This window comes from Anticarsia gemmatalis, chromosome 3 (genome assembly GCF_050436995.1).
Source record: "Anticarsia gemmatalis isolate Benzon Research Colony breed Stoneville strain chromosome 3, ilAntGemm2 primary, whole genome shotgun sequence".
Taxonomy (NCBI): Eukaryota; Metazoa; Arthropoda; class Insecta; order Lepidoptera; family Erebidae; genus Anticarsia; species Anticarsia gemmatalis.
The window spans coordinates 4,898,118-4,918,717 of NC_134747.1; the positions used below are offsets into that span (position 1 = coordinate 4,898,118).

At 38.0% G+C, this 20,600-nt stretch overlaps 1 protein-coding gene across 1 annotated transcript in view; it reads right to left on the reverse strand.

The window, feature by feature from the left end:
- Window positions 1-20,600, reverse strand: part of LOC142987267 (LIM domain transcription factor LMO4) — a 145,987-nt gene that overhangs the window by 102,477 nt on the left and 22,910 nt on the right. The window lies entirely within an intron of this gene.

A 20,600-nucleotide genomic window follows, 5' to 3' on the forward strand; every position in this document is an offset into this window, starting at 1 on the left:
GATATCAGTTTTCCATTTAAACTAACAAACTATTCGTAGTCGGAGTACTCTTGTACAAACAACGGACACAGCGCTAATTACTCAATAACCATAACGTACTGTTAAAATCCTAATAAAGTGCCAGTGTTTTTGAAAAATGTAGTTTACTTTTAAGTTAAAAAGCCGTACAATAGTACAGCTGCAGTTGTTAACTACATCATTACAATATTTGTTGAAAGTTTAGTTTTATACACTATTAAAATAAGAGACGGTAGCATTAGGTATCATGACTTGCAATCGAACCTTCGTAATGAGAAAAAAATGTGAAAACAGAATCGAGGAGAAAAGCAAACGACCAAAAGTGATTACATTTGCCATGTATCTATCTAAATTGGTCATGTTTTAACTAAAACCCACTAAAATAAATGTATTTATACATTTCGCCCGCGGGCTCCATCTAAAAAGCAAGCTCCATTTCCATGCATTTGTATCAGAACTTTGAATAAAAGCGGGCGTGTAGTTTTTAATTATTGCCTCTATAATTAAATACAACGGGCAAAATGGGAATTGAAGTAAAAAATGTGCAAAAATACAGGTTCATTAAATTGGCTACGGAATAGTTAATGTTAGGATAGTGTAACAAGAGTTTCTATTAGTGCGGGACTTTGTTTTACAGAGCATGGTTATATCATAATATTGAAGTTGGCACAGCACAGCTACGGCTGCAATGCGTGCAGGTAAATGTTATGTTGCAGTATTTTTATTTTAAAAAATATTGTTATGCTTAAGATGATTAAGTCATTACCATACTAAAAAAAGGAGAAGTTGCAGTTGTTGCTATAGTTACATACATTTGATATTATGCATACGCAAGATTCTTTCGAATTCCAACGTCCAAACCTCGTTAGTAAGAATGATTCATAAACAACAGATTACAAAGCACAGAATTATTTTAAAGCAGAACCAAACAAATCTACATTTCGTTGTAACAATTAAAATAATTAAATAAACAAAGCATTTCCCACAAATCTTAATAAGTTGTACAAAAAATCAAGTGTCCCGCTTTGTGAACTCAAAGCATGGTGGTGTTACGTATAGACAAAATTAAGCGGAGATTTTTCCGAGAAAAATCCAAGGCTTGCTTGTTTCAATTACGGTTAGTAATGAGTTGACTTGTGCTCGCTAATTAGCCACCTCGCTAATTAATCACAAGAGTTCACCTTGTACTTCCAAAGTTCACTTTATTCCATGTTCTTGTTTACCCTACTAATTATATTATTAATAGATGCTGTGGAGTACTCAGTACTGTCTACTCTTCACTCTTGTGCCTTATTGTTTAGAATGTTGTGTGTACGCTTCTTTAATCAATGTTGTTCGAATTTATTTTAGTTTTTCGCTGGTTAATGAGTATTTAGTTTTATGCTTGGCATTGTATTAGACTTAATATTATTAAGGATACCTACTTGTTTCATGGATATACCTTGACATCAAAATTATTTTAGGTGGTGCTTGAAAGAAAGGTTCCGTTCAAAACAAAATATTTTAAAATTCAAGAATTAGTGCACACTGGTGAAACATAACGGTTATTTACTACATTGTTTATTGGGATATAGAGCTGAGCAAATTTTGAGTATAATCTTCTCTGGTAAATAGATTTTTATATTCATTAAATAAAAGAACTTGTAAGTTCCTTTCAAGTCGTTAATACGATATACAATATGTATACATTATACTTATAGAAATAACTGTAATCTAATTACTTGAAGCTAAATCTGAAAACAGCAATCAATGTAAATCACTCTAACATACAAAGCTAAAATTGCATTTAAACCATAATTCACACTTATTAAACGGTCGTAAATATAACAACGTAACAAATTGACCCGAGTCTTCGTAAATCTTTAGTTCAAAGTAATAAAATGAAGCCTTTCGATTCACTCGGGGCTGGATATATCCGCGTGTGAGCCACTACCAATTAAAAGCATTACTCTTATCTAACACAGCTCATTATAACAAGTAATGGTGTAAGTGGTCTCAGTAAAACTTCATTATTTAATGTCAAAGATTGGAGCGTCGCCCGCTCATCATTGGGAGACATTCGAATTCTCTCGATACGTTCAATTTTCAACTTAATTACTGAAGTTATAGATGTAATTTTAGGTTATATTGTTGCAAAATGCATTTGACACCAAAATATTCGTGTTTCGAATGGTTATATTGGGTATTTGTATAATTTTACGGGCATATTGTACTTGCTCTGTCCTAAAATGGAGTGTTATTAGAGTTTACTTAAACGTCTATTTTACTTCATGTACTTGTAAGAGCGGAATGCTGCGAGTTATGTATCCTTTAATTACATGATAATTTATTTAAAAGACTCGAAGTAGCGTTGTGCATTACTCAAGTTATCTTTATAGATGTCTCTATTAGTAAGAGTTAAGCGAGAATTACTTATCTTAGACGTAATCATTTCTCACACATCTAGTAATTTTAGTAACCTGTAGCTTATCTCTGTTTTAAATTATCTACCCATTTCGCATATATTTTAAAAGAAATTGTTTACGATTTGGCTTCTTTTGACATCTTTTAAAAAGCTCCAAATATAAGATACCTAAATGAATCAACGCTAATGGTCTGATGTGTAAATCAAATCATAATAAACATTGTAAAACTTGTTATGGTATTTTCGCAAACATACTGTAAGTGTCAAATCGTTATAAAAAATGAAACCACATACCTTAATAACACTTAATGGACAAACAATCGATCACTATCAAGTATTAAGCACGTCCGAAAAACAAGCTAAACGGTACCGGCTATAAGCTCACAGTATTCAAAGCACTGACACTATTATTATACGAAATTACAAGAGAAGACACGACTAATCGGATTGTATGGAATAATGAGATTGTGATAGCGGCGATGTATCTGCGGATACGATCTACAGATAGTCGCAAGCGCAAGTCACGCCGCGCCCGCGCCGCGCGCACGCTCTACAACTTCATTTAAACCACGCTGTATAAGGTAAAGCCCGAAACAATTAATGTTCGACATTTATAATTAAACTGTTTTATAACTTTTGTTTTATTTATAATATCTTGTTTCTCATGTTTTTGTTCTTATTATATTGCTCTTTTATGACAAGAAAAATCATTTCGCTACGTGTATTTTTTTCAATATGGCCGCGTTTATTGCCAACCTTCTCTTAGGTATTCGGAAATTTTGTTTACTCGAACGCTTTTCAAAGCACGGAAACTCACACATAGGTGTTAATAAATTTAATTAGATTTGTGACATTTCCTTAAATAAATACAATGGAATGTTCGATTTTTATCCTTCCTCGTGATTACTGTGACAATGTTTTCAAACTTTACTTTTAATTAGAATAATAATATAATCGATTGTATTTTTCCTCTTTCTCCATCACATAATTTGTAAGGAGTAGTATAGTATGTGTTAGTTTACACATTATTATACCATATTTTTCCCCCTTGAAAATACATACATTGCGTCTTGTTTCTCTCCTCTTTTATTGAATAACAAAAAGTAAAAAGAAATAACCACCTGTTAATAATAAAGAGTTCACTATTAAAGAATCATGTTATTAAATCAGCTCCTTTTTAACTGAACGCAGTGCCGTAGAAAAGTAACAGGTGTGACGTAATAAATTAACGAGCGCGTCCATTGCAGCACAAAACAATCGCAGTATTTACGTTTTAAATGCAATTTATCAGAACATGGTCTTGTTTAGTCTCGGTCGGTAATTAAGCGTGAGCTTTCACTACGGCAATGGAATTCAATTAAAACTAAAATGCACTTTATTCACTCGTTGATACCGACTTACTAACAAAGCTTCCGCTGAATTGCATAAATTAAAAATTACTTAAACATTTCTGCAACTTCAAATTAATTAAAATTCTCTAGTGCTTACACAGGTGAGTCTAATACCCTCAAATTGAATTACCAAATTAAAGGAATGCGGCCGAGTAAGAAAGTACAACAAGCTGACTAGAACAAGCGCAGCGAAGGCATTCGCATATTGACAGTGTAGTCGCGATCGATGGCGCCCCCTCGCGTCCCCCAATCAGCTCCATCAAAACTCGAGCTCATTACTCAAAATCAATTAGCGTTATTAGTGCGGCGCGTCTTCGTTAGCCCGTGATGGAGGGTAATTTATTGGCATCTCTTAATTAGGGATAAGTCTAATTGGAGGCTTAGTCGTAACGAGGCCCTCGAAATCTGACGTCCCGACGAATAAATTGGTCGGCCGGGGCACAGCCTCGCTCACGCACTCCACTCGCTCTATTACCACTGATATTTTGACGTGCCAACTCGATTTATGCTCCTCCACAGTACTCACTTTAACGACTGCTCTAATAAGTTTCAAACATCGACTTAGACCTGGCTTAAAAGGATGCGTCATAACGTATGGGATTTAGTAGATGGTAATGAAAGTTATGCGGTTTCCACGTCTAATGTCGGCCTGGAGACTACTAAAACGATTTTAAAGTCGCAGCGTCGACGTTTATAGTTAGTGAATATTGATTTTATATGTGGTTTGACGCGGAACATAATGTATTTTAGTAAGACTAATTCGGTCGGGCGGGGTTTGCGGCGAGCGCTAAGCGGTGCGGTCGGTGCGGTTGCCGTTCAAAGTGGTTCCAATAAAAATAAAAGATGAACATAAAGCATTATAAATAAAAGAGTGCGGACAACGGCATGATCAAGTGCACCGCGAGATGTAACGCGATACTTTGTGGCGTGCCTTATTCCGACGAAAGGTGCCCACTTGACCGGCCTCCCCTCCACCCGCGCCCCCACAACTGGTCAACTCTATAATTAGATCGGCCCTCAGTGACACACTACGTGGAAATAATTTGTATTTTCATAATTAGATGAATTTAGATCCAAGATAAGTTCTCACGCCTAACAGCTACTCTGAGATAAAATAAAACGACAGCGCACAGAAACTGTAATGACTGTTAGGGAAAATTTTAATTAACGGAAATGAATTAGTTGTAATTATCGCCTTCGAGCTTAATTGTTTAGATTATTTTGATCTCGTGAAAGCTCGAAGGTTTTATTATGTCACTTCAGCAAAAAAGTCACGACCTCGCTATGGTAAAAAAATCCTTTGTTTAGCACAAGTTTGCACATTCATTTAGAAGTAGAACTGATACGTCACTTTTGTCAATCAGTGAACGAAGAAGGCTCAATGAACATGAAAGTTATTTTTCCCGCAGATTACTGCACGTGTTATACCAGTTTTATCTTACGAAGAATAAAAATCTCTCACTTAATTGTCCCAAATCGGTACACGATACGAGAGCGGCAAAGAATCGGTTTAATGCCAAACCGAATTATGATCAGACGATGCAAGAACAGCGGTAGTATGGAGCTGTGTCAACACTGTTCGTTTATTTTCGACTTCCACTTGTATTTACTATTTAAATAATATTGGCCTTGAATGTAAGCACAGGTGTTCATCTCTCTAGTGATGGATAGATCATTTCAAATTAGACGCACTTTCATTCAATAAATTCGGAGAAAGGAAGCATGGATTTAGTCGTCAATCGTTTTTATGGACCTTTTGATTGTTGGGTGATGTGTCTATTATAGCCTCAGCCCACGACTTTCGAAAGACAATGTTAATAATATCGTCTATCAAATTGTATGTCCCATATAACAGAAATGAAGTATGTTCTATCCGTTGATACCATTCAATACTTTCAGTGATCGATCACTATTGAGCCAGAGATTATGTAAAATTTCCACAGTCTCGTGGATTGAGAAGAAAGTTCTATGTACTTATTAACGATAATTATTGAAGTTCTACGTTTAAACCGTGATGAACACAACGTAAAACTTTCTTTACGACCAAAATACTGAGAAGGCAGCATAACGACTAAAAATTTCTCGCTATAGAACAATTCGCCATTCAAAACGGTCATAAAGATCACCACGCTAATCCCCGAGCGTTTCAAATAAAACCGAATGGACCGGCTACGTGGGCCATACATTACCCTTTCTTAGGACGACGTCTCGGCGGACTAATGCCTACAATGTGTATTATAGCATTTAATATAATAATAACGTAATGAAACGTCTCGCGCGAGGGGGGCGCGGCGTGGGGCGCGAGGGGTGGCGGGGGAGGCGGCCGCGGGAACCGGTCCCCGGAGGTCATCGGCAGCGAGCCTTCCGCGACCGGTGTTGCCAGCTTAGACCGCCTCGGTTGCCCATAAATGTAGTTTTTCGAAACGACTGAGGTTAACTGGGACAGCCCGTAACATTTGTTGCCTTTTTAAGACTACTATTAGTCTCGCACGCGGCAGTTTGCAGGATACATTAGAAGTAATGACTTGTGCATAGGCGAATGCCTCAATCATATATGTTTTCGAAGCATTTTTCTGCTTCTGCTACATTTTATAGAATTTATCACCCTGTTTGCTTTTGATATAATGAAGGAATAATTTCACAAAGTTGTCCAAAATTCAGTGAGGTGAAAGAGGTTGGCAACCCCTGGACGGCTATGGTAATGTTCCGACGCGTCGCCCGCGCGTATGTTAATGCTCCATTAAGATTATACTAATTGAAAGCCAATAAATACAACGGCTATGAATATTAATTTTATTTGGCTTCGCGCTCTTACTGAACAGACCAGTTTCTGGATCGCGTGCGACCAATTGCCCACCACTGTTTCCAATATTTTATCGTACACTCACGACGGAGACGTGAAGAATGCTGACGATGTTCAGTGAAAGTTGCTCAACCTCTGCCATTATCACTCGTACATGGTAAACATTCATTTGCCAAAAGCTTGCGATTTTCTGAAATTTCAGGAAATTTGTGGCAAAGTTTCTCTGTTCAAAATAAGCAACTCTACAAATTTAAGCAGTATAAATCATAGACGTCATAATTAATACAATAAATATTGTCAAAGACGTGATGAGTGAGGTGAGCGATGGCAGGCGGTGAGTATCCACAAGTGGGCACAAGTCATCAGCGGTGGCGGGTAACAAGGTTGCGTGGCTATCTTCGGCATCGCGCGGCCGCTAGCGTGACGTCTCGATATTCCTGTCAATCCCGTCCGCCGTCGATTACACAGGACAAATCAATTACCGCTCGCATTCCACCGGCAGCCGACCGACGAATTCTCTGTCACGATCCTATCGGCCGATGACGAGACCTCTCATCGAACGGTATGCAGAACATTGCGCGGCGCTGCCCGCCCTAAAGACTAGATTTGCACATAGAGAGCGATGGATCGCGCACTTCAATCAATAGTCCGTGAATTCCACGCATTCAAACATACGTCTAGATGGAATCGTTGTGTACCTCAAGCGTGGCTCAGCTTTGACCGCGCCAAGAATTTCGTGTTCGATACCTGAACCGGAATGTTATCAGTGCGTCGCATCGCCTCGCCATCAAACATGTCAGCCAGTATCGTACTACATTGTAAACTACTTACTATTTAAATGAGTAGATAAATTAATTGAAAACGCAATCATGTGTCGTATACAACATTATGTACGTGTTACATGAACATCCTGCGGTAATCAGCTAATTGGATATGAGTTATTGATCCCGTAAGTGGTAATAATGATCGGTTTGTGTGGCGACCGGATGAAAGTCGTACCGAGGTGGCGTGTTCACTTCAACATCTTCGATTTTTTGTTACACTCAATTACGTTCAGTGTAAATGTGGATAATGTTATACAAACACAAAAAATCGTTCGGGTACCGTGTTGGGTGTGTAGCAGTGTAGAGCCAGTAGAGTGTAGACGGAGCGGGGCTCGGCGGGTCAATGTCAGCTCGTGCGGTTTTCCTTCGGAGTAGTGCCGCGAGGTCGACTAACTGCTAATTATTTTTCGACCAACGTAGTTGCAACATCAGCTGGTTTATGATGACGAACTGACTAAATGCGGTTTAGCGGTCACGAAATATTTGAGTGATTACCGCGGTGTGGTAATGGGATTCTGTTTGCTGTGTAAGTTTGTTTTGTATTAAGAGGTGGAGGTTTAGAGGGAGCGAGATCCCGATATAAAGCACGCTGATGCGCAAGAGCGTCGCCCACGCGGGGTCGCGAGTGTTCGCCTCGATTTTATGTTAATCGAAGAGCCGTGTCGCCGACGACGCACTTATACAATACATACAAGCATACGACACAACGGTTAGGTAATACGGAACATCCACACACAAATACATTAAATACACCATTATCCACAGTCGAGAACAATTTCACATTTACGACTTTACACTGACACGCTGTAAATTGACTTTATATATAAACTAGAAACCTATCGCGGGCTTATTTGCACTTCGGGTTTGTGGAAACGAATTGGAACAATATAAAATACATTGAATTTAAAGGATCATTGTAAATATCCGAATAAGAGTCTACTTTATCCCATAGATAGACAATTATGAAAAAATATTATGGTGGTTAGGAACAGGTGTCTTTAAGAGGAAAAGTGAAAGAACCTTTTGCTTAGAAACAACTAAATAAATGTACACACAGAAAACGAGAAATAAATGTTGTTCGTTGCGTAGTAATGCAACAAATGATAATTACAGTAATAGGATAATAATAAGCGATTGTAAAGGAATTCCAACTCACGATAGCAAATGTTCTTTATTCATTTATTAGTTGTCCATAAATTAGCTGTATAATGAAATATTCATTACTAGCATTTTTCTACGCAACGTTTGTGAACGCAGTATAGAAATAGCTAAAGGTGTCTTGTAGCGATTAATTGCCATCATTATTAAACAATAAAAAACGTACATTGCGATGAATTGCGGCTCGAATACAAATAATGCGTGCGTGTTTCCTTGACTGCACAAGTAACAGGCGCATTATACACTCGATGTGAAATGATTAATCTAAGATTTTAGAAAATGCAATGACTGCCGTTGAGCTTCACATCATTTTTTTTTTAGAAAATGATTTACTTATTGCTGTCTAGATTTGACAATTATCTTTTTTTTTCGGCTAAATTACTCTCGTGCACATTTCACAAAATAGGGCTTATGTAAGAGTGACTCTTGTATCTGAGTAAATGTACCAAAAATATTTATCTCCATAGCAAAATAAATACTGTAACGTAAAGACCAATGCCCACTGAATATTAAAAACATAAACATATTTTGTCCACAATCTAAATAAGATCGAAGGATGTCTCAATTTATACAAATAAAGTAGTAACATAAATAATACGATGTTTTGTTACAAAAATATCGGTATCGTTGTCCCTATACAGCGTCTCCTACGCGGGCACCTACGCAGGCAGGTGTTGCCGCCACAATATCTTCATTTATACAACTTTAGGATGTACCGACTCTAAGGACTATCAAATGTACATCGTAAATTATTTTCTTTTTTGGATCGCGTTAAATGTTTTCTCCGTTTTTATGGCGCCCATCTACTTTCGTGTTTACTCGGGGACCTCCATATAAACAAATATTTATCAATAAATTATATTTTTCAAGAAACATATGATCTAATATCATTAATGTTGAAAGTTTTGGCCAGTTTTAATGAGGAACATTAGCCTCTGGCGAGGTTTTTACAAAAACATAGTTTTGCAAAATCTAATAGGGTCAACAGGTAAAATCTTTTTCCTTTAGTAAGCAATAATGTCTATACAGAAACAATATACCAATATGCATAGAAACGATGGCAAATTATTACTGAATACCCAAAGAAATACTTAATTATACAAATACATTTACAGAATGTGTACAAATAAACGGTCCAATTTCCTTTGTATTACGAAGGGATAAGGGTAGGAAGGAAAGTTCCGTTAATGCTTTTTTAACATTTAATTATAATGTTAACACAATACCCACTGATGTTTTGTGATGTTTTATCACGAATTAACAATTCAAACAAAACAGTCGAGGTAAGCATGAAGGCCTTCTAGGCACAAGTATTAATTAAGAGGGTTGAACCACTCCGTCTCTAATTAACCGAAGACCCAAGCCACATTCGGTGTAATTAGTTCCCTCCGAGGGCTGTTCTCACGCTCTCGGACCTTCACCAGCGCGGAATTGTAGGAATTTCATCGATTACAATTATGCAGATAAGGTAAATATACTTAAATATTCGCCAATTCGAAGCTATGTTATAAATGATTAGCCGTTAAAATTGAAGTAGAGAATGTTGTAGGCGCGTAAGAAAGATGTCACCCGGCCGCGAGTGTCGGGCTCTCGGCTGTCGGCCCTCGGCTGTCGGCTCGCAGCTCGCAGTGTCATTACCGAGCTCGCGCGGTCAGCTGCCGCAATTTGTCGGCCGCTACGTGGATCGGTTATTAATCTGTTGCTACAATTACTCTCCGACCATTGAATTAATTGTACACCTTATCTGGCGAATTCACTCGCGAACGTCAACTTATCGAGATGTTAAGTTCTTGTGTAGCTGTCAAGAAACGTTCGTGATGATATTTTTATTATTGCAAAAAGTGTCCAATGTGATCCTGTGTTGTTATAATGTCAACCACTTGTCGCCGTTTCAGCTCCGCGATAAAAACTTTCTCGTTTCACTCAAAAGAACTCATTTAAGGCAATCGATCGAAAAGCCGTCGACAATGAAATAAATGATCGCCCTCGACGACACAGCAATAAAAATTTCATAATAAGATTTTTTAAAACAATAACACTCGAACGAGGGTGGTCGAGAATCTTTATTAAAATCTCGAGAGAATAATAAAAGCACAGTTAAATGCGGAGAACTCTGATGAAAATATTAATTAATGTTTCGGAATGGGAAACATGTTGCTAATTAAATGGCGATATCGCATAAAACGTAATTAGAGGTCGGGAACATTCGTTTCTCACGGGGCGGGCGATGCACGGTGCGGCGGGCGGCGCGGCGCGGCAGCGGGCGGCACGCGTGCGGTACCGGCGCGGGGCGGCAGCGGGCGACAGCGGGCGGCACGGTACTGCGCTCACTCGCATCACCCGCATCGCGCATCTTCGCGTTTATGAAAGGAATGCATCGCGTACGCTTACACATCGCAGAACTGGTTATCCATCGCACTGTTCTTTATTAAGATTTCCTTCACTCCTCACATTAAAATTCGTTTTTAATAGTTGCACATATTTTGCGTGCACTGACTCGGTCAGCAGTCCTAAAGTTTAAGTTAAAAAATCCGTTACCAATAGTGATTTCTGATCTAGAGTTTAATTTAAAAAGTAAATTAAAGAGGGAGGAGTTTAATAGAAATTCCGCGAGAGCGAAACTACGAACATTCCGTAGTGGCGGCGAACATTATTAAATGCACTGACTGGCAACTATTAGCTGCGATGATCGACGCCTCAATGGGCGGCGTAATTAAAAAAATCAATGATCACTTATTGTAATTAGCGGTGTATCGCTCGGCCGACAAAAAGGTAATTGTTTCCTGACGGCCGTCAATCTGTTCTGACGCTCGGAGCGAGACAATGGTGTGCGATCGACACGTGCGACCACTTCTATTGCCGCACTACACTTTAATGCGATATTAAAACGCTTTACACGACGCACTCATCAAAAGAGACGCCAATTATTTTAAAATTATTGTATTGCTTTTATATTATTCCGATAAGTCATCTTCATTAAGTCGTAGTCAAATAGCAATATGAAAGTTGTGGAGATTTAAGACTGCGACTCGACATTACAGAGTAAGTTAATTAGTAATAAATATGTTGGTGGGTAATAAATTGTATTTAATTAATATCGAATTATCAAGGCACGTCGTTAAGTCTAATAATGGTCGGCACAAAGCGCACGCTCATAAATAACGTCAGCGACACAATATAACAAGGTAAGATACACAAAGTCGTCGCGTTATCTAACAAACAGCAGAGGGTCGTATATTTCATAATGAGGTTATTACTGAGCATTCTAGTTGCCTTATCTCGAGCTATTCCGAAGGAGAGTCTAGCGCCAAATTGGCGTGGCGGAGTGCGCGGGCGCAGGCGATCGGTCGCGCAGATATAGCTAATTAAGGGCCGCGCGCGCCGATCTATTTGGAGAGATCTAGCCGCTGACGTGTGAAAATACCCAATTAATTAACGCGAAACGTTCGCTCGATCACGGGGCATCGCACCTCGCGTGCTGAGCGCACTCACTCCCCAGCCCGACCTAACGCTACCGACTCTACCGAGTTTCTATTACTCGCTCATTTGAAACGAGCCCTCGTTAGCGACACTCATCACTGCGCTACCGAACTACGTCTCCGGCGCTCTATCAATATTTCACTTGACATATTCAGGGAACGTGATGTAAAACTAATCGCTTACCGCACTGACCACCAGCATCACAAAAGCCCCATAAATTCGAGGAATTCGTGCCATAAATAAGTTCGATTGCACATTAGCCGCACTGCCTATAAAGTGGAACATTTGAACGTTTATTTATGACAGTGGACTCCCGTCAATTAAACGGGCTTCCCCTGTGTCGTCGTACACAGATAATGGCGTGGGAGGCGGGGTAGTGCGCGGTAGATTGGCGGTGCAGTAACAGGCGAATAGATGGAGGTGAGCGATGGCCGCGCGGTGTAAAGCGAGTGTTAATGGGCCATTAGCCGGTGGTGCGACGGGCGTCTAATTGGCGCGCGGGCACGCCGGCACGTCGCGCGATGCACGCCCGTGCCGCGACTCGCCTGCCTCGAGCCGGCCCAGCACGCGCTAGATGCGCCGATACCACGCACGCTAACTGCACTATTTTCGGATACTTAATTGCCTATTTCCACTGGGCTTATATCCGTTCTATCGCAATTTAATTGGTTCAACGGAAATAGTTTCAGAATTTTTAATGAAAACTAAGCAACTAACGAAATGTTTTCTCTGGGCATTTTAATCAATCTAAACTCATGACCTAGTTGAATGCGGATGCAGTAAGGTCCAGAAAACTTAGTTCAAAAACACATTTGTAGCAGTTCTTCTCGACAACGGGCTGACTCGTACAATCAGTTGGCGGCGTCAGCAGGAAATTAAACGGTTGGACAGTACGGCCTGCGACGCAGCGCCGTCGTCACGTCATTCAAAGTACGATGCCTCTATTTACAGGCGGATTTTGAGTGAGTACCTCTGTTCTCTGTTTCAATCCTTTTGAAGTAAATGGAGCCTTAATTAAGGAATAATTAAGACGAAGAATTGACTGTTATTGTCAGTAATGGGCAGCAATTCGAGTTACACCAACAGGTTGTGATTATGCGGCTCCTGAAAACTGAAACTGTTGTCAACTAGGAAACTTTTGATGACGTTACTGATTACAAAATATTTTCAGTTGTGTAGAGTAAGAAAAATGTACAGAATATTTTAATTCAGACCGCCGAAACAAGATTCATACTAATATTACGTAAATGAGTATCCGATCTGCAAACGACGTTCTTTTCTTCTTACAGATAATCAGGATCTACCACAAAAAAACTACCTATAATTAGTTATAAATTGAACAGCCGAACTTGAAACAGTCCTTATTACTAAAGGCACTATATATGAAGTAACCCTACATATATTAAGCAAGGTAATTGAGCAGCTATAGACAAGCAGTGCTCAGTATGTCGTCGTTTAATTTCCTGGGCACAGATTTGCTGCGTGCGTCCCACAGAACGTAGATTAGTTTCCACAAATACAAACATTTGTGTATGAACTATTGAAAAATAATGATTTTCTATAAAACTTTGACCTTTTATAATGTTAAAAAATTCTGATTGTCGCACTATAACTACTAAAGAAGCTACTTGAAAAAAATTTAAAATGTCTTTCTAGCTACAACGACACTATAAATTATTAAGACAATAAGTTTATAATATTAATGATAATTATAATTATTTAAAATACGTCAAAATTATTATAAAACACAACTAAAATCAAAATCAAGTCACTATTTAGTTTCTAAGGTTCTTGTTTTATTGTAAACAACAATATTATTGTTCTCGTAACTAGCGGTCCTGTATCACAAAATGTATGATCTGAATGAAGCAAAGGAAGTTTATAAGGATCGTACCAAGTGGCGTTCTCTGGTTTCTTCCTACCCTTATGGAAGAAGACGAGGTTTTGTCTATGTACCTATGTATAAACTGCAGTAATTCGAGGTAATATAGATCTGAGGTAATGATTGATGTAAAGATTATGCCTTTCTATTACTAGCCAAGATAATTCTGAAAAGGTTAATTGACATCAAACTTCATTAATTATTATAGTTTTAAATATTACTTGATTACGATCCTTGTTTATTAATTACTCAGTTATAATTATTTATGTAACGAGCATAATATAATTACATTCAGAATCGTGAGCAGTATTTTTTGCTCAACATATAATATTGATTCAAATGTAATCAAGAAGTTTATTATAATTATTCATACTATTCATATTATACATGCAAGATTCTGCCCGACAATATTCCGTTAAAAAATATTATTTAATTGTGAATTTCTATGTATTTCCGTAACAGAAATTACTAATCTTACCCAAGAACAGTATTAGTAATGAATTGGTAAAAGATTTTTTAAATTGTTTCAGCAGTTTCGTAGATTATTATCTAACAAACAAACGAACATACTTTCGTTTTTAAGCTTATTGTTAGCAATTGCTAATTAAGCCGATATTTATTGCTAACGAAAGATTGTAATGTTTGTACATAGCATTTTTTATTAACTTCAAATTTCTGCATTTTTTATTCCGTTCTTTCAAACATAAATCAGTATTTAATGGACAGCGACAAAAATAGAAATGAGAAGTTCGTTGATTATAAATTAATTACTGAATGTATGATGCTGGAAAACAATCTTATTTTGTTTACTTTTTATTATATATGGAACCATACATCGATATGAAATAACTAGCTATGACGAAAAAATGTATCTAATTAAGTATAACTAATCGTAAAATGCTAGTTGAGATTCAAACAAAAGACACAACAGAAGCAAACTATGCGTAATTACAATTTTAAATATACTATAACTTTCACAAGCAGCATCTTCCATTAAAACTTTACGATTCACATTAAGATATACAATTCAATCACAAACGTGTTTACGCAACGTCACAGACTAAATGAAACTTGTCATCACTGAGGAGATTAGACAAGAATCGTTATTAGTTTCACATTGTTCTGCTGAAGAAAGTGACCGAATGACGTTTAATTTCCTCCACTGTGGCCACTCCGCCATCATCTGATAGTTGGCGATTCAATTAACACGATGCAGTGAAACTAAGCCTTTGTCCCTTATCTGTTGCCTTGGGATCTAGATTAACTTGTACTGCTTGTGATAATGATTGTGCTTTTGTTCATCAATGCAAGCTTTTGGTACGTTTATGTTCTTTTGTAGATTTCTAATTAGTTTATAGTTCTTTAAAACGAGGTTATTTAAGTGCAACAGATAATTAATGTATTACTTTCTTGTTTAAATAGTTAGTTTTTTTGGTTTCGCGTGGTTCATTCTTTTACTGCTTACTTATTGAAAAAGTGGTCATGTGGTTATCAAATGACATGAAACCCAAAAACATCAGACGCCAATAACAATCCGAATGCTGTGACAAAAACCTTTGATACAGTGCGGAGACAATGAGAGTAGTCTGGTCTAGTGCATGGGGTGAAACAGGTACGAAGTAATTTTCCCGTGCTGGTTTCACGGAGCGCTCGTCGCGTGTTTGCTAGTTAGAATTCGGCTGTAGTTCGGAAATTAATCAGGGCCCATTGTGGGCGCTTTGTCGCGGGCCCTGCTGCCAATTATTGGCTGCGCAGCGCGCCCGTAATTGAACCTGCCTCGGGCACTTCCCAACTCTACTAGTCGGACGGAAAAAGTTCGCCTATTTTCAAGAATGTTAGAACTAAACCCGTAATCGGTATTTAACTTCTTTCCATGTCGACACTAACTAACTTAACGCGTTATTCAAAACATTTTAACAACGTTTTGGAGCAAAAAAATGTTACGTTTCCGGTTATACATGATTGTACACTGCACGTACGAACATACACTGAAAAATGTTGAGCGTAAAATGCAGTTAACAATCACATCATAAGCAATCACTCGCGAGTGAATGAAATAAATTGCACGTTCCCATTTACAATATTCGTTGTTGAGAAAAATTGAAATGAAAACATGGTTCGTTCGGTAGCTTCGCAATTTGGTCGGTTTGTGTCGCACGCCGCCGCGCCGCACCGCACCGCGCCGCCCGCCCACCGAGCAATACACTGATTGATTACAATAAAATAATTTGCGTGAAAGCGCAAACTTCGTCACCTTTGTGTTCTTTTTCATTTTTTATGTTTCAATCACAGTTATTTGCTGCGCAAAAAATATTTCAATTTTTCATTATGGGACTTTTAAATCCGCTTTGATCGTTTCACTCTTCGGTTCCATGTGTGATGTTTACGGCTCAGTGAGTGAATCAGATAGAGGGCAATTACATGGATTATGTCTTGAATGGAAGTACATATTGGAATTGCATTGCATATCCTTTGACTAGGAGTAAATTGGTTATTCAGGAGCGGAACGTGTTCCTGATTACAACATTATTGTAACATGCTGTAAACGAGCCTGCACAGGATTTCATGCTACTTTAATCGTAGTAAAGGAAGGTAGTTCACATAATTACAGTTTATAATTTCCTGCTCCGATTAAGGTGTAAGTGATGATTAAACGTATTATGTATCAGAGAGGTATAAAGTGGTTATATATTTTAGCCTTTACACGTTTCAGTCGGGGCCGAAATACGTTATTTTCTACATTGTACTAATATATCATTTAAATAGCTGGAGATGTCTGGCGCAATTAGGTGATCAGAAACAAAAAATAAGCAGGCAGACTACTACAGCGCATGTAAAGCATTAAAAAACTGATCAAGTATTGAGTAAATACCAGGAATATGTATTAAAAGCTGTTTTCTACAAAACTACTTATAAAACCGCGGTACTTGCGGTTTTAATTTAAACTGGTGTACGCAATCAAATCAATTGCATTCAGTACTTGATTAAAATCCACTTGAGCTGGCTGTTTTTTCACCAAATGGTCAACGATTTCATGCCTATTTATTAATACGAGTAATTTATTGAACAAAACCAACGATAACTTACCACTATACATTATACAGAACTGGTTTTGCTTGTAAACGGTAGTTTTTTTGCCGACTGTACTTGGTTTTCGCTGCTGCTTTCTGATATAGTCCTACAACTTGGTAGAGAGTCTTGCATGCAATATTCGCAACTAGTTGAAGTATACAAAATTCTGAATTTGAAACATCAGTGACCCGCAAGTTTAGGCAGCTGACTATGGCGGTGGTGTGTTTAATACAGCTTCTTTATTTCGGATATAATCGAGATAAATCGTGCATTCCAAGCCTCTCTGCTAAGTTGTTGTGTTATATCTAATATTGTGCAAGTTTTCACTTCGAGTGCGTTATTAGGTATTGTTTTAAACGGGCTCCTTCCTTATTACACGAGGATTTAATTAAAAACTAAGATGTGTATCTTGTAACGTTTTCAAGTGTTATTGTTTAATACTTCTTGATTCTAGGTAAGTTCTTTTAAGTGTTTCGAATGGCTTTCAGTTCCTTTTCGTCTTATTTTTTTTTATTCGGGGTAGAGCCTCAATTAGTTTCGCTTTGTGATAATTGTTTTGTTATTTAAATTGAGGTTTGAAGATTTAAAATGTGACTAGTTATATACTTTCAGTCCTCTTAATGTGTTAAGGAGAGCTACATATACTTAGATACTAAAAAGCCTATAGAATTTTAAAGTCACCTTCGATAAACAAACGTAAAGTTACAAACCCCCGCCAAAAGTACTAAAAGGCATACAATAAATAAAATAAAAGATCCCTCTCAAGCTCGTTACGAAAACAAACAAAATAACACCCCATTGTGTAGTTACATTAAAAGCCACATATTTATAAGAGCACATCGGCCGGTAAACAAAAACAAAAGGATTAGTACCGTAGTGTCACGTTATTCGGGGGTTTACGTATTAAAAGGTATAAAAGTGTAAGGGTGTTAAGCGTCGGTGTTAAAACAATGGGGTAAACGCGCCGGTAACCGCCACCAAATTTGCATTCCTCATTGCGAGAGCACATAAAAATGCGCTCATTAACCTCGGGTGGTCAGCAACGAGAATAACCACCCTGTGGACACAGACCGTTGTGAATTTGTACTATATACGATACAGGAGAGTGCACTATTTACTAACTATATTAGTTTTTCTACCTCATTAGAGTTATCGAGCTTATAAACATATATACACAGTAAAATGATACGGACTGCCGACTATATTTCCCTGCCTAAATCGTTGAAGACATTAATTACATGATGATGATAAACGATCTGTGTGTTAAGCAAACCTTGGCGCGGTCATTATATAGATGTATGACCGCGTAGTGCTTTTTGAACTGGGCGTCTCCGTGCTACGGAGGGCACGTAAAAAGTCGGTCGCGGTTGTTGTCAAATAAGATAACAGTCGTTATGCCACGTCAAAGACCTTCGCGCGGCTTGAACAACTTTGACACTAGGTTGACCACTGACCATACTATAAAAAGAAGTGGGTGAAGTCATTATCAATAACTTTAACTTTTATAAAGGTTCTTAAAAATGCATTATGTTTAGAAAAGAAGCTATTCTAACGTAAAGATTGATTCTTCAATTATGTACCTGCAATTACAATCAAATTCGCGACGATAATAATATCATCAGCAACCAATATCACCACCGATAGTATTATAAAAAATATTTGACTTATGTATATTATGAAGAATAATTATGAAGTAACTAAACTGATTTTTAGTCGCACCTGTATCATCCGAACATATAACAACAAACAGGGTGTAGAAATTCCCCACAAGATCAGAGGACGCGAGTAATCGTGTATCAGACGTAGTTTCATTACCGCTGCTTAACATACCGCGCGTACTGTACGCCGCATACCGACAGTTCTTTTTACTCTGCCTAATGTTTATTGCTCAACCGGTCAAGTAATGCGACACTAATTTCGCATGCTTTCCTTTGCCAATGTCCTAGGTACGGTCGTAATGCTTAAACGGTTACGGGGCTCTACGATACGCTTTCGTCGTGAGTGTTGTTTTAACGTGTAAGTGTTTTGTGTTCTTAATTTTATTTAGTCGCAAAATAAAAAGAAAATTAATTTTGCTTGGTTTTATTTTCGGGGTATTATGCATTGTTAAGTTTTCGTTTCTTCTAAGACTTTCGCCACTTGTCTACTGCATTGGCGCCAAAGTCTAAAACCAATTTAATCTTAAGACTTTAAATGAAAGCCTTTAAAAGACAACTGAAGAGATAAAGAAAGATTACGATTAAATATATTAAATTACACAAACCATTAATTTATTTGAGAAACTAAATTAGAACACTTTCAGTATTTCGTATATTTACGTCGATGCTCGTAATCTCCCCGCTTTCGAGGGTTAAAATTCAGTCCACAATGGCGGCATTGTTCCATTAACACAATTTTATACCCGACATATTAAAATAATAAAAACTTATGCCTCTCTTAATTAAATAATTTAGCGGCGGCCTGAGCCGAGATATGTAAATTGTTTTAGGGGATAGATCAAACAACCCTTTTTTATGACTTTAATATGCGGTCGCCGGGGAGGAGGGGGGCTGAGACACAGCCGGGGGGCGGGGGGGTCGAGGTAAGTTATGAAATATTTAATAACGGCGCACACGATTCCATTTGAATTACTTTCGAGGAAATGACGACGTGCAAAGCAGGCGGCACATCGCACACTGCCCCGCGCGCCCCGCGCTACGTGAGCACCGAAATGAGCCAAGAAACAAATATTACTACAAACAAACTTTTTGCCTTATTAAAATTCAGCAACGCTGACTTATTTTTACAGAACCAATGTTTTGTTCTGCGGCGATGCCCTTCCCTGCACACTACGTGAACAACCAAGGGGTGACTTTCATTTAAGACCTGTTGTGATTTGCTCACTTCAGAATTCGCAGAAAAAACAGCGACTTTTTAATTTTGTTTACTGGTTTACTTCGGTATAATTAAAACATAATAACCAATTACGAAATAATTACAGAAGTTCGTAAGCATAAGTACGCGAACAAAAAAGTCATATTAATTAAATAATGATATGAGTTATTTGCGCTCGCTGTGAGGCGGGTATTACGCGGGACGTTTCACTGTCTCAAATACCGAGGGAGTGTTTTAATTAATGTTTCCCGACAAATTGCGAAAAAACCGGTTAATGACGTCACAGGAGCGGCGCGCGGCGGGCGGTGTGCACAGGTAATGACGCGGCGGTGTCATCAAGTAATGATGCTTATTATTGTAATATGACGTCATCAACACACATCTCTTAAACGATGCCTGTAAAGTACAAATGCGTGTCGGCGAGGGGCGTGCTACAAGTGCCATTAAGTATTTATTTGTTAAGAGCCATTATATTTAATTATATGAGCCATCTGCATTAGGAATACAGTTAAACTTTGGGAAAGAACACGACGTAACAGTTTGATATTTTTGTATGTAGAATATATAAATGTGAGATTCCTCGTATAGTTGGTGTAAAAAATGTTGTAAAAAGAGAAAAAAAGTTTTTATCTGCAGTCATCGTACAGGCAAAACGATGAGCGGTTATAGCAAACATGTATATTTTTTCATCTCG